Below are 18,626 nucleotides of genomic sequence, written 5' to 3'. Positions count from 1 at the left end.
AATTTTGTTTGAAGGAAAACAAATAGTTTCAAAATATACCGATAGCTGGCGCTGTCAGGGTTCACATTGCTGTTGGTATGCAAATTACTAAGACGTAACATGTGCACTGCTGACACGACTAAGATAAAAATACAGAGTACTAAGTGACACACACAACATTTTGCTCGAGTGCTTCAAATCATGATTCTGACGAAGATGGATCGTGCTCATGTCTCGTGAAGCTTTCTTATCAGAATGGTAACTGTGCGTTAACAGCTATCAGGAAGTTCCGGACATTAAACGGCATAAAATCCGGCTCAATGACCACATATGGCCTGCGAAAAATGATAGATAAATTTAATTCACTACAATTTCTTACCCAAATGGAAGTAGATAATGAATGGCCTTGAAACATTCTCTACCCACTCGCACGGTCAAAAAACTTCAAGGTATCAGCTGGTGGACCAAGGACCTTCGAAAGCAGCGGCAGAAATGCCGGGCCCCGAGACCCCGCATTACTAAAGCAACAACCTCAAAAGAGGAATCTCACTATCTAACCATCTATTAGAAGGAGCGCGCCGACTACAAAAAAAAAAAGACCCTCACGGCCGAAACAAAAAGCTGGAGAAACTTCAGTTCTGCTAACAAAGACCCTCACGGAATCCTCCACAAGATTTCGACAAATCGAGTCTTCTGGCCCTACCAAATGTACCTTCAACAGCCGTCTGCAGACCCAGATGCACACCGACATCAAACTCCCACAAACCCAAAAGCAAATTTCAGCGCAACCACGGCCGTCATCTCACTGGACACCATTTTCCCGACAGACGACCCACTGACAGACACTCCTCATCAGAGAAGATACAACAACTCCGACTTCCACTGACGACATTGACTTTGGACTACAAGAAATAGCACAAATTTTTCGAATCCTCCCCAGAAAAAAAGCACCAGGACCAGATGGGCTAGACTATAATATCTTTAGAATTGCTTTCAGATCTCATCCAACCTTTTTTCACCAGTACTTCAATACCCTCCTGCGGCACCACCTGTTTCCCAAAGCATTTAAAGTTGGCCACGTGGTCTTTTTCTCCAAAAAGTTCAAAGACCCTACGAATCCTCGCTCTCTGCGTCCCATCTGCCTCCTCCCCGCGATTGGTAAAATGTACGGAAAACTTCTTGTACAACGGTTCAGTCACCACCTCCAAGTACAGAACATCATAAGCAATAAACAATACGGATTCCGTCCTGGCCTATCAACTCTTCATGCACTTAATGAAATTCGCCAAGTCATCCATCACAACAGGATCCATCATCTCTACACGGCGTTCATCTCTCTGGACCTCCAAGAGCGCATTTGAAACGCTCTGGTGGCCAGCGATCAAACAAGTCTCAGAAACGCACGTTGTCCCGAGAATATCTACCTTACTTTTTGCAGCTACCTCCAAGACAGATTCTTCATCGTTTCACGTAACAGCGGCACTACAGTAAACGCACAAGAGAGAGGTTGCACTCAAGGCTCGCGCGCTGGGCCTGTTCTGTGGAACCTTATCGTTAACAGCATCCTAGCAGCTAACTGGCCACAACACACCCAACTGATCGCATACGCCGCCGACGCTACATTCCTGGTTCAAGGGAAAACAAGACATCAAAAAGAGCAAAGAGGCACAGAGATCTGTCATCAATTCAGTTCTCTCTGCCAAGCCATCAATCTATACTTCTAATAAGATAATAATAACTATCTAATAAGCCGAAAAATCTCAAAAGCTTATCTCTATACGGATAGTATGTCTGCCTTGCTGGCCCTAAGCAAACACAACCATGTTTCCCCGTTGATCATCCGCCTTCAAAAACTCTTAAAAGATAACCCACAGGTACACGTGGACATGACATGGGTGAAAGCTCACGAAGGCAATGCAGGTAATGAGGCAGCGGACGTGCTCGCCAAAGAGGCAGCCTCAAACATCAACGCACGTCCCATCGCTGTTCCGGCGCCACCTTCCCATCTTAAAAGACTGCTGAAAGGCGCAGCAGTCCAGTGGTGGCAAAGAGTATGGGAACATGGAAACACAGGAAGAAGAGTGTATGGTTTTCTACCGATGGTGACAACGGAGAGACTCATAGCAAACGCTCCACTTACTAACTTTGTAACTGGGCACGGTCCCTTCCCGGACTACTTCAACAGACGCACTATTTCTAATACGGATCGCTGTGTATGCGGGGAAGAGGGGACACCCGATCACTATATCTTCCGGTGCCCACTCACAGAACAGCACCATTTCCCGGAACCCACGAACATACCTGCCTTCCACAAGTTTATCCTTAAAAATAAAGCGGCAATCAACACAGTGTGCAAAATCGTTAACACCATTAAGGCCTACGGCCAAGACCTTTGCCTCCCATTATAAAACAGTGCTATTCATAATGGTCTCAGTGACTGCATTCTGCCTTAACAAACTGTGCAACAATACATACTACATGCTGTATACCGCTAGTGTTTCACTTGTGGGTATTGCGTACATTCTGCGCAATGTGCCTAGTACTGCCACTGTAAAGTACTTTCTCTGAAACTATACTGAACTGCCACTATAACTGTGCACCTTATATGTTTTATGTGTTTAATGCAATGTGTGTGTTTAACGTAATGTTTATATATGTTTTATGCTGTTTAATGTCGTATTGTGTGTACTTTGTATCATTGTACTGTTATGTTTTGTATATTTTGTGTTGAACTGTGTTTTCTCTATGTATATTTATTTGTCATGTATTTCAAATGTGTGTGCTTAATTATGTATCATATTAATGTGTAATGTGTAGTTGTTGTGTCTGGATAGGGGAGGGTGTGGGACATATGCCTGTTACCTCTGTTAGACGCCAGGCGTCCCCGTCCTCCGTCACCTGTCACCTGTGTGGGTATTCTGTGTATATATCCATTGTACATAAATCTTTAATGCACTATCTTCTGTTTTGTATTCTGTTAATACCTTTGTATACGTATTCCGCTCTGTATATCACATTTTTAGTGTTGTGTACTATTTCTAAAGTTGCATCATGTTTCATGTATTTTATCAATGTATCTCATGTCTCTTGTATTTTATCAATGTATTCCGTGTCTCATGTATTGTATCATGTATTTTGTCCTGTATTTTATCAAGTATCATGTTTTTACTAAGCTTTTGTTCACTATCTGTACACCCTGTAGTAAGTATAGAATCTCTAGATACCTCAGTATTCCCAATATACAACACTATCATGCATTGGCAATATGCTTAAGTTTATGTATTGAGTGAAGAGTATTGGCATATAATTACGCCTTATGTTTATGTGATTAATGTGTTTTTTTTTTATTTAAGACCCTTTCTCTTTATGTCTTGCACTTGACTATTTATGACATGCTAATGTAACCTGAACTGCAATGTAACACAATCACTCATCTGCTCTTGTTGCACTGTAAATACTTTTATTAATTTAAAGTTGCTGCTTCTACACAGGGGAAGGCGTGGGACATATGCCTGTTTACCACTGTTAAACACCAGGCGTCCCCGTCTTCCGTCACCTGTCACCTGCCAAGCCATCAATCTCACCACCTCTGCTGAAAAGTCTACAGCTCTAGTAATACTAAAGCTCGGCACCAACCTCACTCGCCGGCCCTGCGTCAGACTTCAAGGTCGTAATCTCAAATTCAATGGCACCCTCAAATATCTCGACGTCATCTGGGACCGTGGTTTAACATGGATCCCCCATCTCCAACATCTGCGCAGCAAAACAAATGCGATAGCTCTCAAATCAAGGCAGCTTCAGTCCACCAACTGGGGACAAAACCCGTACATTACCAAAATCTTGATTTGTTGCTCTCATTTTAAACTTTATAAATCTCACTTGCTATTTTATAAATCACTATATTGTATCTATCATGTATCAACTGTATGTTCAACCACCCTTGTATGACAATGTATCTCTCTTCTTTTAGTCTCAATAAATTCCCGGGGCCCTTTGGTTCGTTGAACTGCTCCTGGGATGGATCCGGCGTTGCGTCTGGGCGCTCGGTGCGAGGCACGCGTGAGGCTCCTCTCTAGCCAACTCTAGATAAGGGTGGACATGGTGCTGTACTGATTAATCTCTATGGCAAAGGGACAGTGCCCATGCCCACCGTCACTTATCAAACAGTGGTCGAACGCATAGTCCTGGCCCACACCCATGCAAGGACGCAAACAAAAGCAACTTCAGATTATGCAATGTCCTTTCTCCCTGTTGAAGTGCAAGGGCTACCGCACTACAGCCACAAATGCTGCTGTTGTCTTGTCAGGCATTCTACCTCTACACCTGCGAGCGGAGCAAGAGCACTTACAAGAAATCTACAACTCCTCAAGGATGCCAATTTCTACGGGATCACTTACAGCCCTGTGACGTATGAACGGCACCGCACAGCTCCTCGCTTACATCCTGGTCGCAAAGGAATCGGCATACAAATCACTGTCTCTACCAGCCAACTTCTCATGATCCCCGCAAATGCCTACACATATTACACAGATGGATCCAAAACAGAAAACGGGGTCGGCAGCGCTTACGTACTCTATCACCACAACCAAAAGATTTCGAGCTGGAAAGGCCAACTCAACCAACATAATAGTGTCTTCCAAGCCGAAGCACTAGCCATCCACAAAGCACTAAAATAAGCTAGAAGAATTACACAGCATCCCATTTACATCTGCTCCGACAGCCAATCATCTCTCCATGCCATCCTGAATCACCGCGACACATCCCTAGTAATTACGGGCATACAAAGTCAATTTTACCACAGCAGGTATAACAGCATTCAACTAACCTGGGTCAAGGCGAACGAGGGCAACGAGGCTGCAGACGTCCTGGAAAAAGAAGCTGCCAACGGAACCGATGCTTACCCAGAGAACACCCAGTTCCGCCGTCTCATCTAAAATCAATATTGCATCAAGCAGTCCTCAGAGAGTGGCAACATGAATGGAACACAAGTGAAACAGGTCGCCGTACCTATATCTTCCTTCCAAAAGTGTCTACGGCCCGTCTCATTGCAACTCCACAACTCACAAGATATATCACCGGACACTGCCCCTTCCCTTCATATTACTTCAGACACCATATCTCCAACATTGATACCTGCATCTGCGGCCAAGAAGGAGCACCCGATTATTACATCTTCCACTGCCCACTGACAACCTTAACTCATATTAAGCAACCTACAACAATAACTGAAGCCTTCCAGCGCTACATTATCAGCACTAAGCCAACAATAACACAAATCTGCAAAACCATCGACGCTTTAACGTCCATGGGCCAAGATGTGTGCCAACCATACTAAACCCTCGCCATCTTCCCAGTAACAGCCCACCACACGATCTACATGAGCAACCAAAGAGCATCGACTTCAAACATTTTAGATTCTATGAAACTCCATGTATGTGAACTGTGCTAATGTGCAAACACCGATCTGTGTTTACCGAAACCACGAACTGTGCAAATGCGCAAACTACGAAACTGCAGAGTGCAAATGTGCATCCTCCTGTACTAAAATTGCCGCTATTTGCATCACTACAACCACAGCCAGCTGCACCCTCCAGTTTTCGTCAAAATTCTCGCAACGATCTGTGAACAGCGAGCTCATAAGTGCGCGTTCGTAAACAGAGACCTCAAGCAACTGTAAACTACGTGCGAATTATTAACAGCATGCGCAAACAGCGAATTATTTGCAACTATATACTTGTGCAAACTGTTTACCTATGTTAACTACGCAACCGTGAACAACCTTTTTGCAATTGCTTATGTAATCTATGCCCTGCGAACTCCTAGCACAGAACTCAACATATTGTGCACCACATGCAAGTTAAGGGCATTATCCTAGCAGCTTAGCTCAAAACATGCCTTAATTATATTTCTTTGCGTGCTTTAATTCTTACTCTTGCCCTCTTTCTTCTTCTTCTTCTTCTTTTTTTTTTTTTTTTAATTAAATTCTGCAACATTTTTGTTTCCTTGCCTTTTCTGTTCAGTCAAAGTCTCTCCAAATCTGTAAAACAAAAACACGAGCGCTCTTGTTTGGCCATATACAACCTTTTTCATGCCTCAATAAACTCCCAAAACAGCCTCTTGGGGCTCCAGGGAGTTGTTGCCGCTAGATGGGGGAGGGCGTGGGACATACGCCTGTTTACCTATGTTAGGCACTAGGCGTCCTGTAACCTGTCTAACGAAGCTCATTTCCATTTGCAAGGTTCTGTAAATACGCAAAATTGCAAGATATGGGCGACCGAGAATCCGTTTCCGTTACAGCCATTATCTCTTCATTCTGAAAAGGTCATTGTGTAGTGCGGCAGCGTTTGTCGTCTGTCCGTTCTTCTTCGAGGAGATTAAACCTGTTGGTCCCGTTACCTGCGCAGTTCCTGCCAAGCGGTATGAAGCATTTCTGCGTAACCATGCCCTTCCGGCTTTTCAGCAGCGTCAATGTGTGCATCGCCCTATATTCATGTAAGATGGCGCTCTTCTGAACATTGCTACTCATGTGAAGCTGTTTCTGATCGCTCATTTCGGAGATGATAGAATCATAAGCCGCTATTTTCCAACAGCGTGGCCGCCACGCTTTCCCGATTTAAACCCGTGTGACTTTTGGCTTTGAGGTTATCTGAAAAATGTTGTTACCGTGGACGGACTGCGAATCTGGTTGACTTGACGGCAAGCATTACGCACCACATTCATAGCATGAGCAGAGATACCCTCCGATCTGTTGTGGAACATGCAGTTTTGCTCTTCCAGTTAGCAGCGGAACAAGGAAGAGAGCATATCTAACAACTTATACATTAATCATCTGTAAGGTGTTTGTTTCGTGAAGCTTCTCTTGTCACTATCGCTGTTTTCTCTGTAAAGACGTATTTTTGTCTTTTCGCTAATAAAATTGTCGTAAACCCTTGGAGTCTATTGTTTTCTTTCGGCTATACATCCACAACAGCAATGTGAACATTGATAGCGCCATCTATCGACAGATTTTGGAACTATTTTTTTTCCTTCGGCAAACAAAATTTAATTACTTTAGGATGGTTCTGGTAATATATTAAGTCATTCTGACCTGTAATTTTAAAATTACAGCGTTTTGAAATTGCAGCTTTAATTATAATCACCCTGTATATTCCAATTTTTAGAAAATTAAATGTAAATCATAAAAAAAAAACGCATTTTAAAAATTGTTTCTAGTAAAGACATTTAAATTTACGAATCGCATTTTATGTATTGAAAAACAGGAGAAAAAAATTATTTTGGACCATTTATTATTATTTTTTATGTATTTTGTTCCGCGATTTGTCTAGTTTTAAAGAGTCTGGAACTTATTACCTGGGCTGTACAAGGTTTTAACTATACTGTGGGTTATACAGCTTAAGTGCAGGCATAAATTAGGTATTGGGTATTACAGTATTCCATTTCTGAAATGTTATGATATACGGAAAGTTTAATTAAATACTTTTAAATGCCTTGGACTGTTGTAGTATGTTAAAATGCTTGTTATATTATTTATGAACTAAGCTTTTCTGTGCAGCTTATTTTGATAAGCTTGTATTTGATCTCATAGAAGATAAAATGTAGTTTGCCTTACTTTATTTTCCTGAATATTTAAATTATATATTAGTAATAACATTTAAAATGCACTCCAGAAATTTAATTGCGAGGATTATTATTTTGATACAAGTTGATTACTGTATTGTTATTTTGTTATTTTTATTTGTTTATTTATTTGGTCTGAGTGTAACAAATGGGAGCAAAAATTTTTTCTTATTGGAAAGTATAGTAATGCAGTACTTTGCAAGATCGGTAAAAAATTAATATAATTTTTGCATTGTATTAATATTTGTCATTCTGCCATTGTATCTTACTGCTCTGATGTTTAATTACTTTTCTAATATACATTTATGGGGATGTAAAATGAGGATTATTGTATAACTATTTTCATATATGAAACACAAAATGACAAAAATTCATACATATTTCTGCCTAAGTTTCTGAGACTATTGGTTTTGCCTTACATAACTTTTGTGTAAATTAACTATACTTGAATAAATTAACTATAGTTATTTATTTGAGTATTTCTTCTTGTTTTGCTATGTTTTTATATGGAGTGTAAAAAATTTTCAAAAGTTCTTGAATCAAACTTTTCCAAATAAATTTCGTGATAATATTCAAACCAATTTCAGAAAAATGAGGAATATCAGGTTGTCAAGAATAATAGTATATTTAAATTAAAACTCCAAATTTAAATATTGAAAAGATCTATTTATTATCGTCATCTACATTTAGAGAAGAGTCAGAAGCCCATAAATGTCCCTAGGCAGTCTCTTAAAATTTCTATTTCAGGAAAAATTATATGTATGGTCTTCTGTGTACCATAGCGTATAATATACATATTCTGTGTACCACAGCTTGTAAACAAGAGGAATATTTCCTAGTTTAAAGTTTGTTACATGTATTGCTGAATGCAGTAGAGATGTGCATAACTGATAGTTGTCAACTTCCCACTTTGAAGTTGCAGGCCATGGTACTTGAGGGCAGTTCACTAAAATACAGTAATACCTCAAAGTAGTTATTCTTTCATAGACTGACAACAGTAGTGAAAAAGACACGTCTGGACACATTTTTCTGTAGACGTTAATGCAAATTAAAATAGAGAGAATTGTAATAAATAATCTTTGAAAAAATATTAATGAATCGACAAAAATTTTAATATTGAAATAAAAAAATTAGACAATTGTGTGCAATATAAAGATTATTGATTCTCGTTAATATATATGTAGGGTGTCCCGTAAATGTTGCGACAAACTTTTAGGAGAGGTAATGGGAACCCATGCTCAGAAACATCACTGTACGCCGCCAGGGTGTGCTGAACAGGAGATTGCTAGTGGAAAGTGAGGATTGTTTCATTCGAGCGGTAGGCACCATACGAAGAGCATGGAACGCTATAAGAACGGAGTGCTTGCAGACATGCACTTAGTGTGGATAGCTGAGGGTAATAAACGTGGATAGCTGAGGGTAATAAATGAGCCGCTGCATGCATCTATCGAGAACGCTACCCCGACAGAACTCAACCACACCACGGTTTGTTTGCACGTCTGCATCGAAATTTGTGCGAATGCAGGCTATTAAGAAGTGGCAGGACAAGTGAGTGCAGGCCGCGATCGACTGGTTGTGTCGTTAAGGAAGAAAGTGTATTATATACGTTGGCGAGTAATGTGCCATTGCCTCTCAAGTAAGAATGTCTCGTATCAGTGTCCAGCGTGTCCCCAACGCTGAGTCCTTCCACGCCTTTCGTCTCCAAAGGGTTCAGTTACTACTCCCCGATGATCGTCTTAATCGTATGTGTTTCGCACAGTGGTTTCAGCAAGAAAGTGCCCGTGATGTTACTTTCCCAGCTTATGCGTTGTTCACGGAGGAGGCCACATGTAATAGGGATAGCATATTCAGTCACCACAATCAGCATTTGTGGGTTGAAGAAAAACCCAATGGTGTACGGCACCCACGGCGCGACAACACTTGCACAACAAAGTTAATGTGCGGGCGGGTTTGGTCGGCGAATGTTTAGTCGGCCCGTACCTTTTACCATCCAGGTTGAATGCCGCGAATTACCTGATCTTTCTGTACTAGGTTCATCCTGGCTTGCTTGACAATATGCCATCAAATTTGAAGCGCAACACGTGATTCCAACATGATGGGGGCGCCTCCGCATTTTGGACTGGATGTTCCTAGCCATTTGAACAGATCATTCCCGCATTGATGGATTGAGTGTAGTGTACCACTTTCCTGGCCCCCACGCTCACCAGATTTATCGAACCTTGTGTCGTGTATCACGATCCTGTTGTGTCTGAATGGATCTCTTGGCAAGACTCACCTGCGCAGCTGCCACAATCAAAGAAACTCACGGTGTGTTTGAACATGTCCGGCAATCAATGGTTCGTCGGTGTCAGACATGTTTGGCGTCCGATGGTGCAAACTTCGAGCATCTTTTGTACCATTTAAGCTGTTGTACACCATTTATATTCATGTCCAATAAATATTTAAAATTAAACACTCTCTTGTTTCCTTTCCAATAATCTTTCACTTCTACCACTTACCCCTGATATTTCCGAGCATGGGTTCCTATTCCAATTCGTAATCCTTATGATGTGTTTACTAAGTTTGTCGCAACATTAAGAAGTTCTCGAATCATATACTTCAGTATTAGTAATTTACATCTTAGTTCCTTCAACGAACGATGATCCTTTTTCAGTCTTATATGAACCGATAGAAGTTATCTTGAATTCTGCAATGCTTCCGTTAAGCGGTTCTAGAATCGTTTACTTCAGTATTACTGATTTATATGTTAGTGCCTTCAACGAATGATGATCCTTTTTCAGCCTTATTTGAGCCAATAGAGTTATCGTGAAATGTGCAATGCTTCCGTTAAGCGGTTCTCGAATCATCTACTTCAGTATTCGAGATTTACATCTTAGTGCCTTCAACGAACGATGATTTTTCTTTAGTCTTGTATGGACCAACAGAGTTATCGTGAATTCTGCGATGCATTCGTTAAGGGTTCTCGAGTCATCTACTTCAGTATTAGTGATTTGCGTCTTAGTGCCCTCAACGAACGATGATCCATCTTCAGCCTTACATATGGACCAATGGTGTTATCGTGAATTCTGAAATGCTTCCGTTAAGCGGTTGGCTGAGTGTGACCATAGGTTCCTTTCTACTAACTGTGAGTTATTATATATTTTTATTGGAAGGATTCACAGGTTGTACCTTGAGTAAAATTTGACATATTTGTTACTCAAATATGTTATTTCCATAATTGTAACTTCTTTTTTGTTACCTGAGATCAAATGTTTAAATAACTAAGCGTATGTATAGAATAATCCTAATAATTGTTTGTTCTGTTAAATTTCGAAATTGTTCTACAGTAATGACTTGAAGTAAAAATGAGGAAAGTAACTCTGTATGTAAGGCAACTGATCATTTATCCATTATTTACTAATAATTAAAAATTCTGAAAATTTAATAAATGTGCTTGTTTTATAATTTTATTGCATATGCTTATTTTGTGTGTAATGTACGGTGGTCTGTCAGGCCACTCTATTTGTTTGAGCTGAGAGGCTTTTAAGAAAAGTGGAGTTTTGTTTCAATTTGGTGTTATTGCTATTGATTTTCCTATTTCTTTTACACGGGTAACTCACAACACTACCCGTTAAAATTATTGTACTAACAACGTAACTAGGAATTAATTATACATTTATTGATTTTGATGGTGTTTCGGGCGTTTAAGTATAATTGATACTTAGGTGCTTGGATTGAAATTAAACTGATTGATTTTTAATATGTTTATTGTAGTGTAGTTTGTCAGGCGCCAAGATAATTTAGAGTAAAGATTTTTAAAAAACCCTAAATTTTCAGCTTCGCAACACAATCGTTAAAATTATTGTACTAACAACTTAACTAGGAATAAATTATACATTTATTGATTTTGATGGTGTTTCGGGCTTTTAATTATAATTGATACTTAGGTGCTTGGATTGAAATTAAACTGATTGATTTTAATTATGTTTATTGTAGTGTAGTTTGTCAGGCGCCAAGGTAATTTAGAGTAAAGAAGTTTAAAAAACCCTAAATTTTCAGCTTCGCAGCACCATCGATTTTCTTGAGAAGCAAACGACATGTCCAAATTGTTTATTTCCCTTTGGGGTGGGGAAACTTCTTGAAAACATCTACAACAGAGTAAGGTTATTTTTTGCTGAATTTTAATTTGTACATTAACATGTTCTTGTCAAATGAAGGGTTCTGTTTGAATGTTAAAATTAAGGTCTCAGCATGAGTAAAAAGAATTGATTTTCCTTATAAAAATGTTTTAAAAATACTTATTTATATGTTCTTGGTATCTTTATACTAAAACAGTTAAATTGCATTGCTAATCTGAAGGATATTTCTTTTCATTGTTTAGTATTATCATTCGGTTAATGTTATGAAAATAGATTGCGGACAAACGTAAGGACATATATACGTAATATTATATGCAATTTACATAGTTTTATCATTCTTTAAGAAATACTTATATCTTGGTTACATATTTTTTTCATCATGTATTCTTTCAACGACGAGATTTTCGGATCAGCATCTTGCATAGTTAAACAAACAGCATTAATTTTGCAGTTGTAATCTGAAGGAGAAATTTGCTGAATAAAGTTATTGTGATTATAGACTTTGTGACATGAACACAACAGCAAGCAAAGTGATAATTTAGAAATCAAACAACAAAAATCAGCGTTATATTTTCAAATTTTTACGGGACTAGTCCTCTGAAAATTTGAAAATATTACACTGATTTTTGTTGTTTAACTTCTAAATTAATATTTGTTCGGCGCGTTATAGTACCTCATTAAGCAAAATGGTGTTAACTAAGCTGTCTTATAAAATGGAACAATAGTATCTATTTTTTTTATCTAATCGTAATGAACCCTCAAGCTCAAGACAATTTGATACTAATAGTATGTGTGCAGTGTATGAATAGTATCTTAAATTGGTTAACTAGGCAAACAGTGGAATTAGAAAATACAATGGAACTCACGAAGTTCAGTACGAGTTTGTAGAATTCAAGCAAAATATTTTATTTTATATTATGATTTTGGTAGCTGAGTCTTGCATATTACTTTTTCCGACTATTTTCAGTGAATGCCAGATTAATTTTATAGCCCTAATTCACATAGGCAATGTGAAAGTTTAGCCATGCACATTACTTATTACTATAATTTTGTGTCAAGGCAAGATAAATTTATGGTCATGCTTCTGTTCACGTTCTATGGATTATTGCAAATATGAAGATCTCTTTTTATATGTCTAAACATCATGCATGGATCATTTGTAGGATGTACTTAATGCCATGTGGAGATTGGAAGATCATTGCAGGAAAATTATAATTCATAAAGATATGATCTGTACATTATTCACGTATTGTAAGTCAATCAGATATTCCTCTTTTGCGTAATTCTTTATCAAATATTAATACATAATCGTAAAATCATGTAGCTGATGAGTAAAAAAATCTTATATTTAACAAGACCATAAGATCTTCTTGCTATCTATTGTCACCCATTGAGGACCATTGGTGATAAAATTCATTAGTGATGTTGCGGTTTTTACACATGAATTGTAACTGTTTGAACAAGCAGCAATTCCAGCTACGGATGTTTCTCTACTTGCTAAGTGGTAAAATATAGCAATCTGTATGAAGCAGTTTTGATTAATGATGCGAATTTGAAATCAGTCTTATGAAACTCTCTGATGTGCAAAAGCAGAGACTATAATTAAATCACTGAAGTACCCCTGATCTTATGGCACAATGGCTACTTACCTGTGCAAATGATCTAATGTTATCTCTAAATGCAAAAATCCTTAAATGCAGTGGTGAAGTCTCTGAACACAAGTAATTTGACCTGAGTTTAATTCCAGGTGAACGGGATGGCTGCATGGGTGTTTTCATATTTTCTCCCACGTGTAACACGGATATGAGCCAGTATCCCTTTTATAGGCCTCCACAAATGCATCCCTCAAGCAAATAACCCTCGTGTGCTTTGCCATCGTCAAATAAACCAAACGAAACTCAATGAAATTCAAGATAATTTAACTGTATATTATCACTATATTCTTTCCATTTTGCATGCCTTTTTTATATATTGTGTCAGTGAATTTACGCAGTGGCTCACACTTGTTTTTGGGTACCTTCGGTTTTTCACTTTTTTTTTTTGAAAGTATTAGTTACTAGATATTTCTGAAATGACTTCGTTTCCCTTTCATGTATATCATCAGTAATAATACTTTTTAACACTTACTGTATTAAATTAAAAAGTTACTGCTTTTGAAAAATATTATTCAAAACTTTTCTGGCAATAAAATATTTTCTTCAAAGACTTCTGAAAATAAACTCACATAAGTATAAGGACACTTTGAATAAATCTTTATATTTATTGAAAACCAAAAAATTATGATTTATTCAAAAATTCACTAGATATCCTTTTACTAAAATTATACTTTTCTTTCACTCTGAGAGGGATTGAAGTACTGATTTTATGAAGAAAATTTCATATCTCCATTATGATCCATCCTCATTGGCTCAATTCCTCTGCAAGTCTCAAGAATGCGGAGGAGGTTTGATAATTGTTGGACATGTATATTAACCACAAGTGAATACTGATGGTCTATGTTTTAAATCGTTATCCTGATAGAACTTGAGTCTGTTTTGCATTCCAAGTTTTCTTCGAGGTGCTTTCAAATTTTTATTAAGAAGGATTATATATAGCCATCCATATTAATTTCTATAAAACCTAAATTTCCCATTGCAGAGGCATCAAAATATTCCGAAATCATAATGCCTTCACCCCCCGTGCTTAGGAGTACAGATTTTTCGGTTTCTTTTCTGAGTTTTGTTATTCAGACATCCATCTACCAGACCCACATGAATAATATTTCGACTCGTATACCAACATACATTCTTTCAATATGAAAATGATTTGTATCCCGAGTATTTTGCGAATGTCAAATGTATTTTCTTTGTTTAGAATTTTTTTTATCTTGCTGTTTATGTATTTTCCCACGTGCTCTGATATATAGTTTAGATTAAAATAATATCCTGAATATTGATTGTTAGAGAGGCTAAACAACAAAAATCAGGGTCATATTTCTAAATTCTGCAGGAGTAGTTATAAATTCAGACCCATGTTCTACAACTGCCTAAGTATTCAAGAACATGGTTCAGTATTAAAACCACAGAAATTAGTAATGCAAAATTTGATTTAAATACTGATGCATAGAAATTAGTCCTGCAAAATTTACAATTTTTGCGCTAATTCGTGCTGTTTAACGTCACCAATAACAACAATGTATAAATTGAACCCATAATCATCTTGAGAATCCGAATAATATGCATGCAGCAGTCAAAATAAATTTGCAGATGTTTCCAGAAATATTGCCTCATAATCAATTTCGTTTAGATGAAATATTTTGATTTTGCCCATGATAGACAATGTAGGAGATATTTACAAAGATTAAGAATCGTTATAAACTACTTAAATTTAACTAAAAGTTGTCACAAATCTTAAATCTTGAAGAATTAGTAATGTTCGGTTCCAAATTTGAATCTTTCAGAGTGTTGTGCATGCAGTTTCCCATGTGTCCAAAAGTAATATGAAATTTATGAACAAAATATTTGCTTTAGAGTATTTCAGATTTAATTTATGCTGGCTTGTTAGCGACTGAAAAGAATTACTTTAAACTGGATACCTGGAAAAGTTAAAAAATGGACTAATAATATTCAGAAGATGTTTTTTATTTGTTACAATAAAAATTGTCATATACATACGGAAACATGAAAAGGCGTTATACACATGTTTGGATCTTTTTAAAGTTCTTGGTTGAAACCTGCATGCTTAAAATCACATTTCCAGTCTCAAGAAGGATTGCAATAGATTGGGCAATCCTAGATTTCCAATACCTTCAGGCATTTTCGAATTGTTAATCAAAGTATTTCTTATAATACAACGACAATAATGACTGAGGCTTCTAGGTTGAGGAATGGTTTCAAATCCATCGAATCCACACTTTTGGAAATCATCGCAAATGTGTTCTACAGCTCTGGCATCAAGGTATTTGAACAGTACATTTCTGGCTTCCTCATATGAAATGCAGCTATCAGGAACTGACCTCCAGTATATGCGCAGACATTGCAAGTATTTCTCTAATTTTGACTGACTTAGGCTTGTGAAGAGACGAAACGTCTCATGAATTATAGACTCTCTTAAAGTTTCTGCCTGCTGCTCTTCTTTGGACAAAGTTCGCCTGAAATGAAGAATTTTATTATGAAATAATAGTTCATAATTTTTTAAAAAATAGCACTAATATCAGTTTTATTTAAACAAAGTAGTTTGCTGAGTTCGTTAAATATTAGCAATAGGTATTTGCAGATTAAATATTTAGCATTAAGTAATCCATTCTAATCACATTAGTAAAACGCACATTCGCATGGCCACCATATCCCGAAGAAGACCACTCCTAGAAGTAACAAATATTTTTAAGAACATAAATAAGCAAGTGTATTCATAGCATACTTGTGTAAGATGCCCATCCGGGGAAAACCAATTAAGATCATAGAAACCGTCCAAAATTTCCAGTTTCACTATCGATATGAAATGTAACAAATACTAAAAAAAGATCGAGAAATTTGCACCATGGGGAAAAAATATGCCTAGCAACAAATAGTACTTAATATTATTTTGAAACATAAATGTTAGCCTTGCCTCAGTATATTTAATTCATCCCAGATTGAAGCACAGTGTTCGTTAACCATTTATTTACGTTGATTAATTATATATTCTAATTAATCATTTGCAGTTAGTAAAGCATAAAATTTCTATGTTCATGTAGTAACAAATTAGTTTATTTCAAATTTTCACATTACTGAAATAGGTCACATTTATTTTTGACATTTGCAACCCCAGATAGGAATGCAAACAATAAGTTTCAGATGATTAACCATTTTCTACGAGGTTTAAAAAAATGTTGAATTTAGAAACAGGATTAAAAATTAGTACATAAAAGTAATCTACTTATCCGTCGCAAAGGTAGCATAAAATGGGTGATAGGTGATCAATAAAGAATAACTGGTTTGATTTAACTATTTTATGGAATCTTTAGAAACAAAGGAGATGATCAAAAGAAAAAATATAAGTAGGCAGATCTTCTTGCATTCTTAATCAGTACTTTTAAAACCGCTAAACATAATTTTAAAAAAAAACCCCTTCATCTGTTCCTCTTCGTTAAAACAAAGTATATCAGAAAATTATCTATATCATGAAGTATGTTATTTATTACTTATCTTTGTGATTCATGTCATAATTTTAATATATGATGTTATTAATAATGTGAATTGTCGCACTTTAATTTTCTTCGAAATTTCTCTTTAATTGTCTTCGAAAGCCTTGAATAGGATTAAACCAGTGTATCTATCGATAATTACCATCGCTGACTGCCATCTTCCCCTTCACAGATGATAAGAGACATTTGTGACTATCTGTAGTGGTTTTAGAGAAGATCCATATATTCCCTGTAAAGATTTCACTAATTTCACCAGCAAACTTAGAGATTTTTTAAATTATTAAATCCTAATGAAAATTTTTTGAACTGAATATTTTTTTTAATTGAAAAGCGTTAAAAATTATGTTTTTCAATTTCAAAAATCTGAAAATATACATAAAAAACCAAAAAATATTAGAGTACTTCATTATATTTTAATAAATAAAATAATGAAGAATCTGTATAAATATATGTATGTTTCTGGCATTGTGACAAAACAACCATACTCAGAGCGCTGAACATTTGAATAACGTAATCCTCCACCCGAATATGGGCACCTGGAAGCCCTAATTTGGAATTTGTTTCATTATAGAGTTCTTAATTTCTAAACTGTTAAGAAATTTTTGATTAAAGAACTCAACGCTTTCAAGCGAACAATGGCAACAATGCGGAAAAACAATTATCTCCATCGCTCGAGTCTGTGTATCGGAAATTCGAAAGGTATGCTCTATTGAAATTATATTGTGATATTGCTGTTTTTTGAATTTTATAATTTAGGTGCGAAGAACATAATATTTAATACAAGAAATGTATTACACAAAACATAAAAAAGCCATTTTGGGCGTAGTATACAATTTGAAAAATTTCAGATTTTTTAAAATTCTTTTCTTAATTTTTATTTATTTATTTTTTGGGCTACCAGTTTATATGGGCTAAAAGCAAAAGCAGTTTGTTCTGTTTTCAAATTAGTGCATTTGAATGAAAGCTTTTCAAATTATCATGAAAATCACTGACTCTATATTCATTTTAACCCTCCAGGCGGCAAGGCCGTATATATGCGTTCGAAAATAATGGCTTTCATAGCGGCAAGGCAGCATATATGCGTCCAAATATTTTGGCCCTCATGGCGGCAAGGCAGCATATATACGTAAACCTAAATTTTGGCACGAAACGGCAAAGCAGCATATATACGGCCTGTCTCAGAATGCCCTCCCCTCACTGCTCTTAATGTAAACTGACAGGTGATAATTTTTCTCTGCGGGAGGTAATTGAGGAGAGAAAACTATCTATTCGCTAGGGGCAAATGGGTTTCATCTTTAGGTTTTGAATAACAGTTCGAAATAAATAGCTCGTTCAAAACTTCCAGCTGTTCTGTGCTTATACCAGCTATAGTAAACTTAAATATTTATATATAAATGTAAAGAGAATTTTCATTTTCCAGCCTAATTATTCTCCAAATTTTAGATGTAGTTTGGCAAAATGTAATTGGAATTAAAATTAAAATTGCAAGAAACTGAAACAATATTTTGAAATATGTGATTTCAATTATATTGCAATTGTAATTAGCTTCGCAATTACAATTAGAAAGTAAGTACTTTTTAAATGCAACAATAATGTATGTAATTGCATTTTAATTCTTAAGTCTTACAATTACAATGCAATGATAATCACAAACATTATAATTATATAATCTAATTACAATTAAAAATTTTATTGCATCTAATCACAACTACGGTAATATTAGCTAATTATAACGTAATTTTAACTGC

The sequence above is a fragment of the Stegodyphus dumicola genome, chromosome 8, assembly GCF_044657685.1.
Source record: "Stegodyphus dumicola isolate Sdum_Otavi_A_Nest chromosome 8, ASM4465768v1".
Classification (NCBI taxonomy): domain Eukaryota; kingdom Metazoa; phylum Arthropoda; class Arachnida; order Araneae; family Eresidae; genus Stegodyphus; species Stegodyphus dumicola.
Note: the sequence above shows the minus strand (reverse complement) of the source record.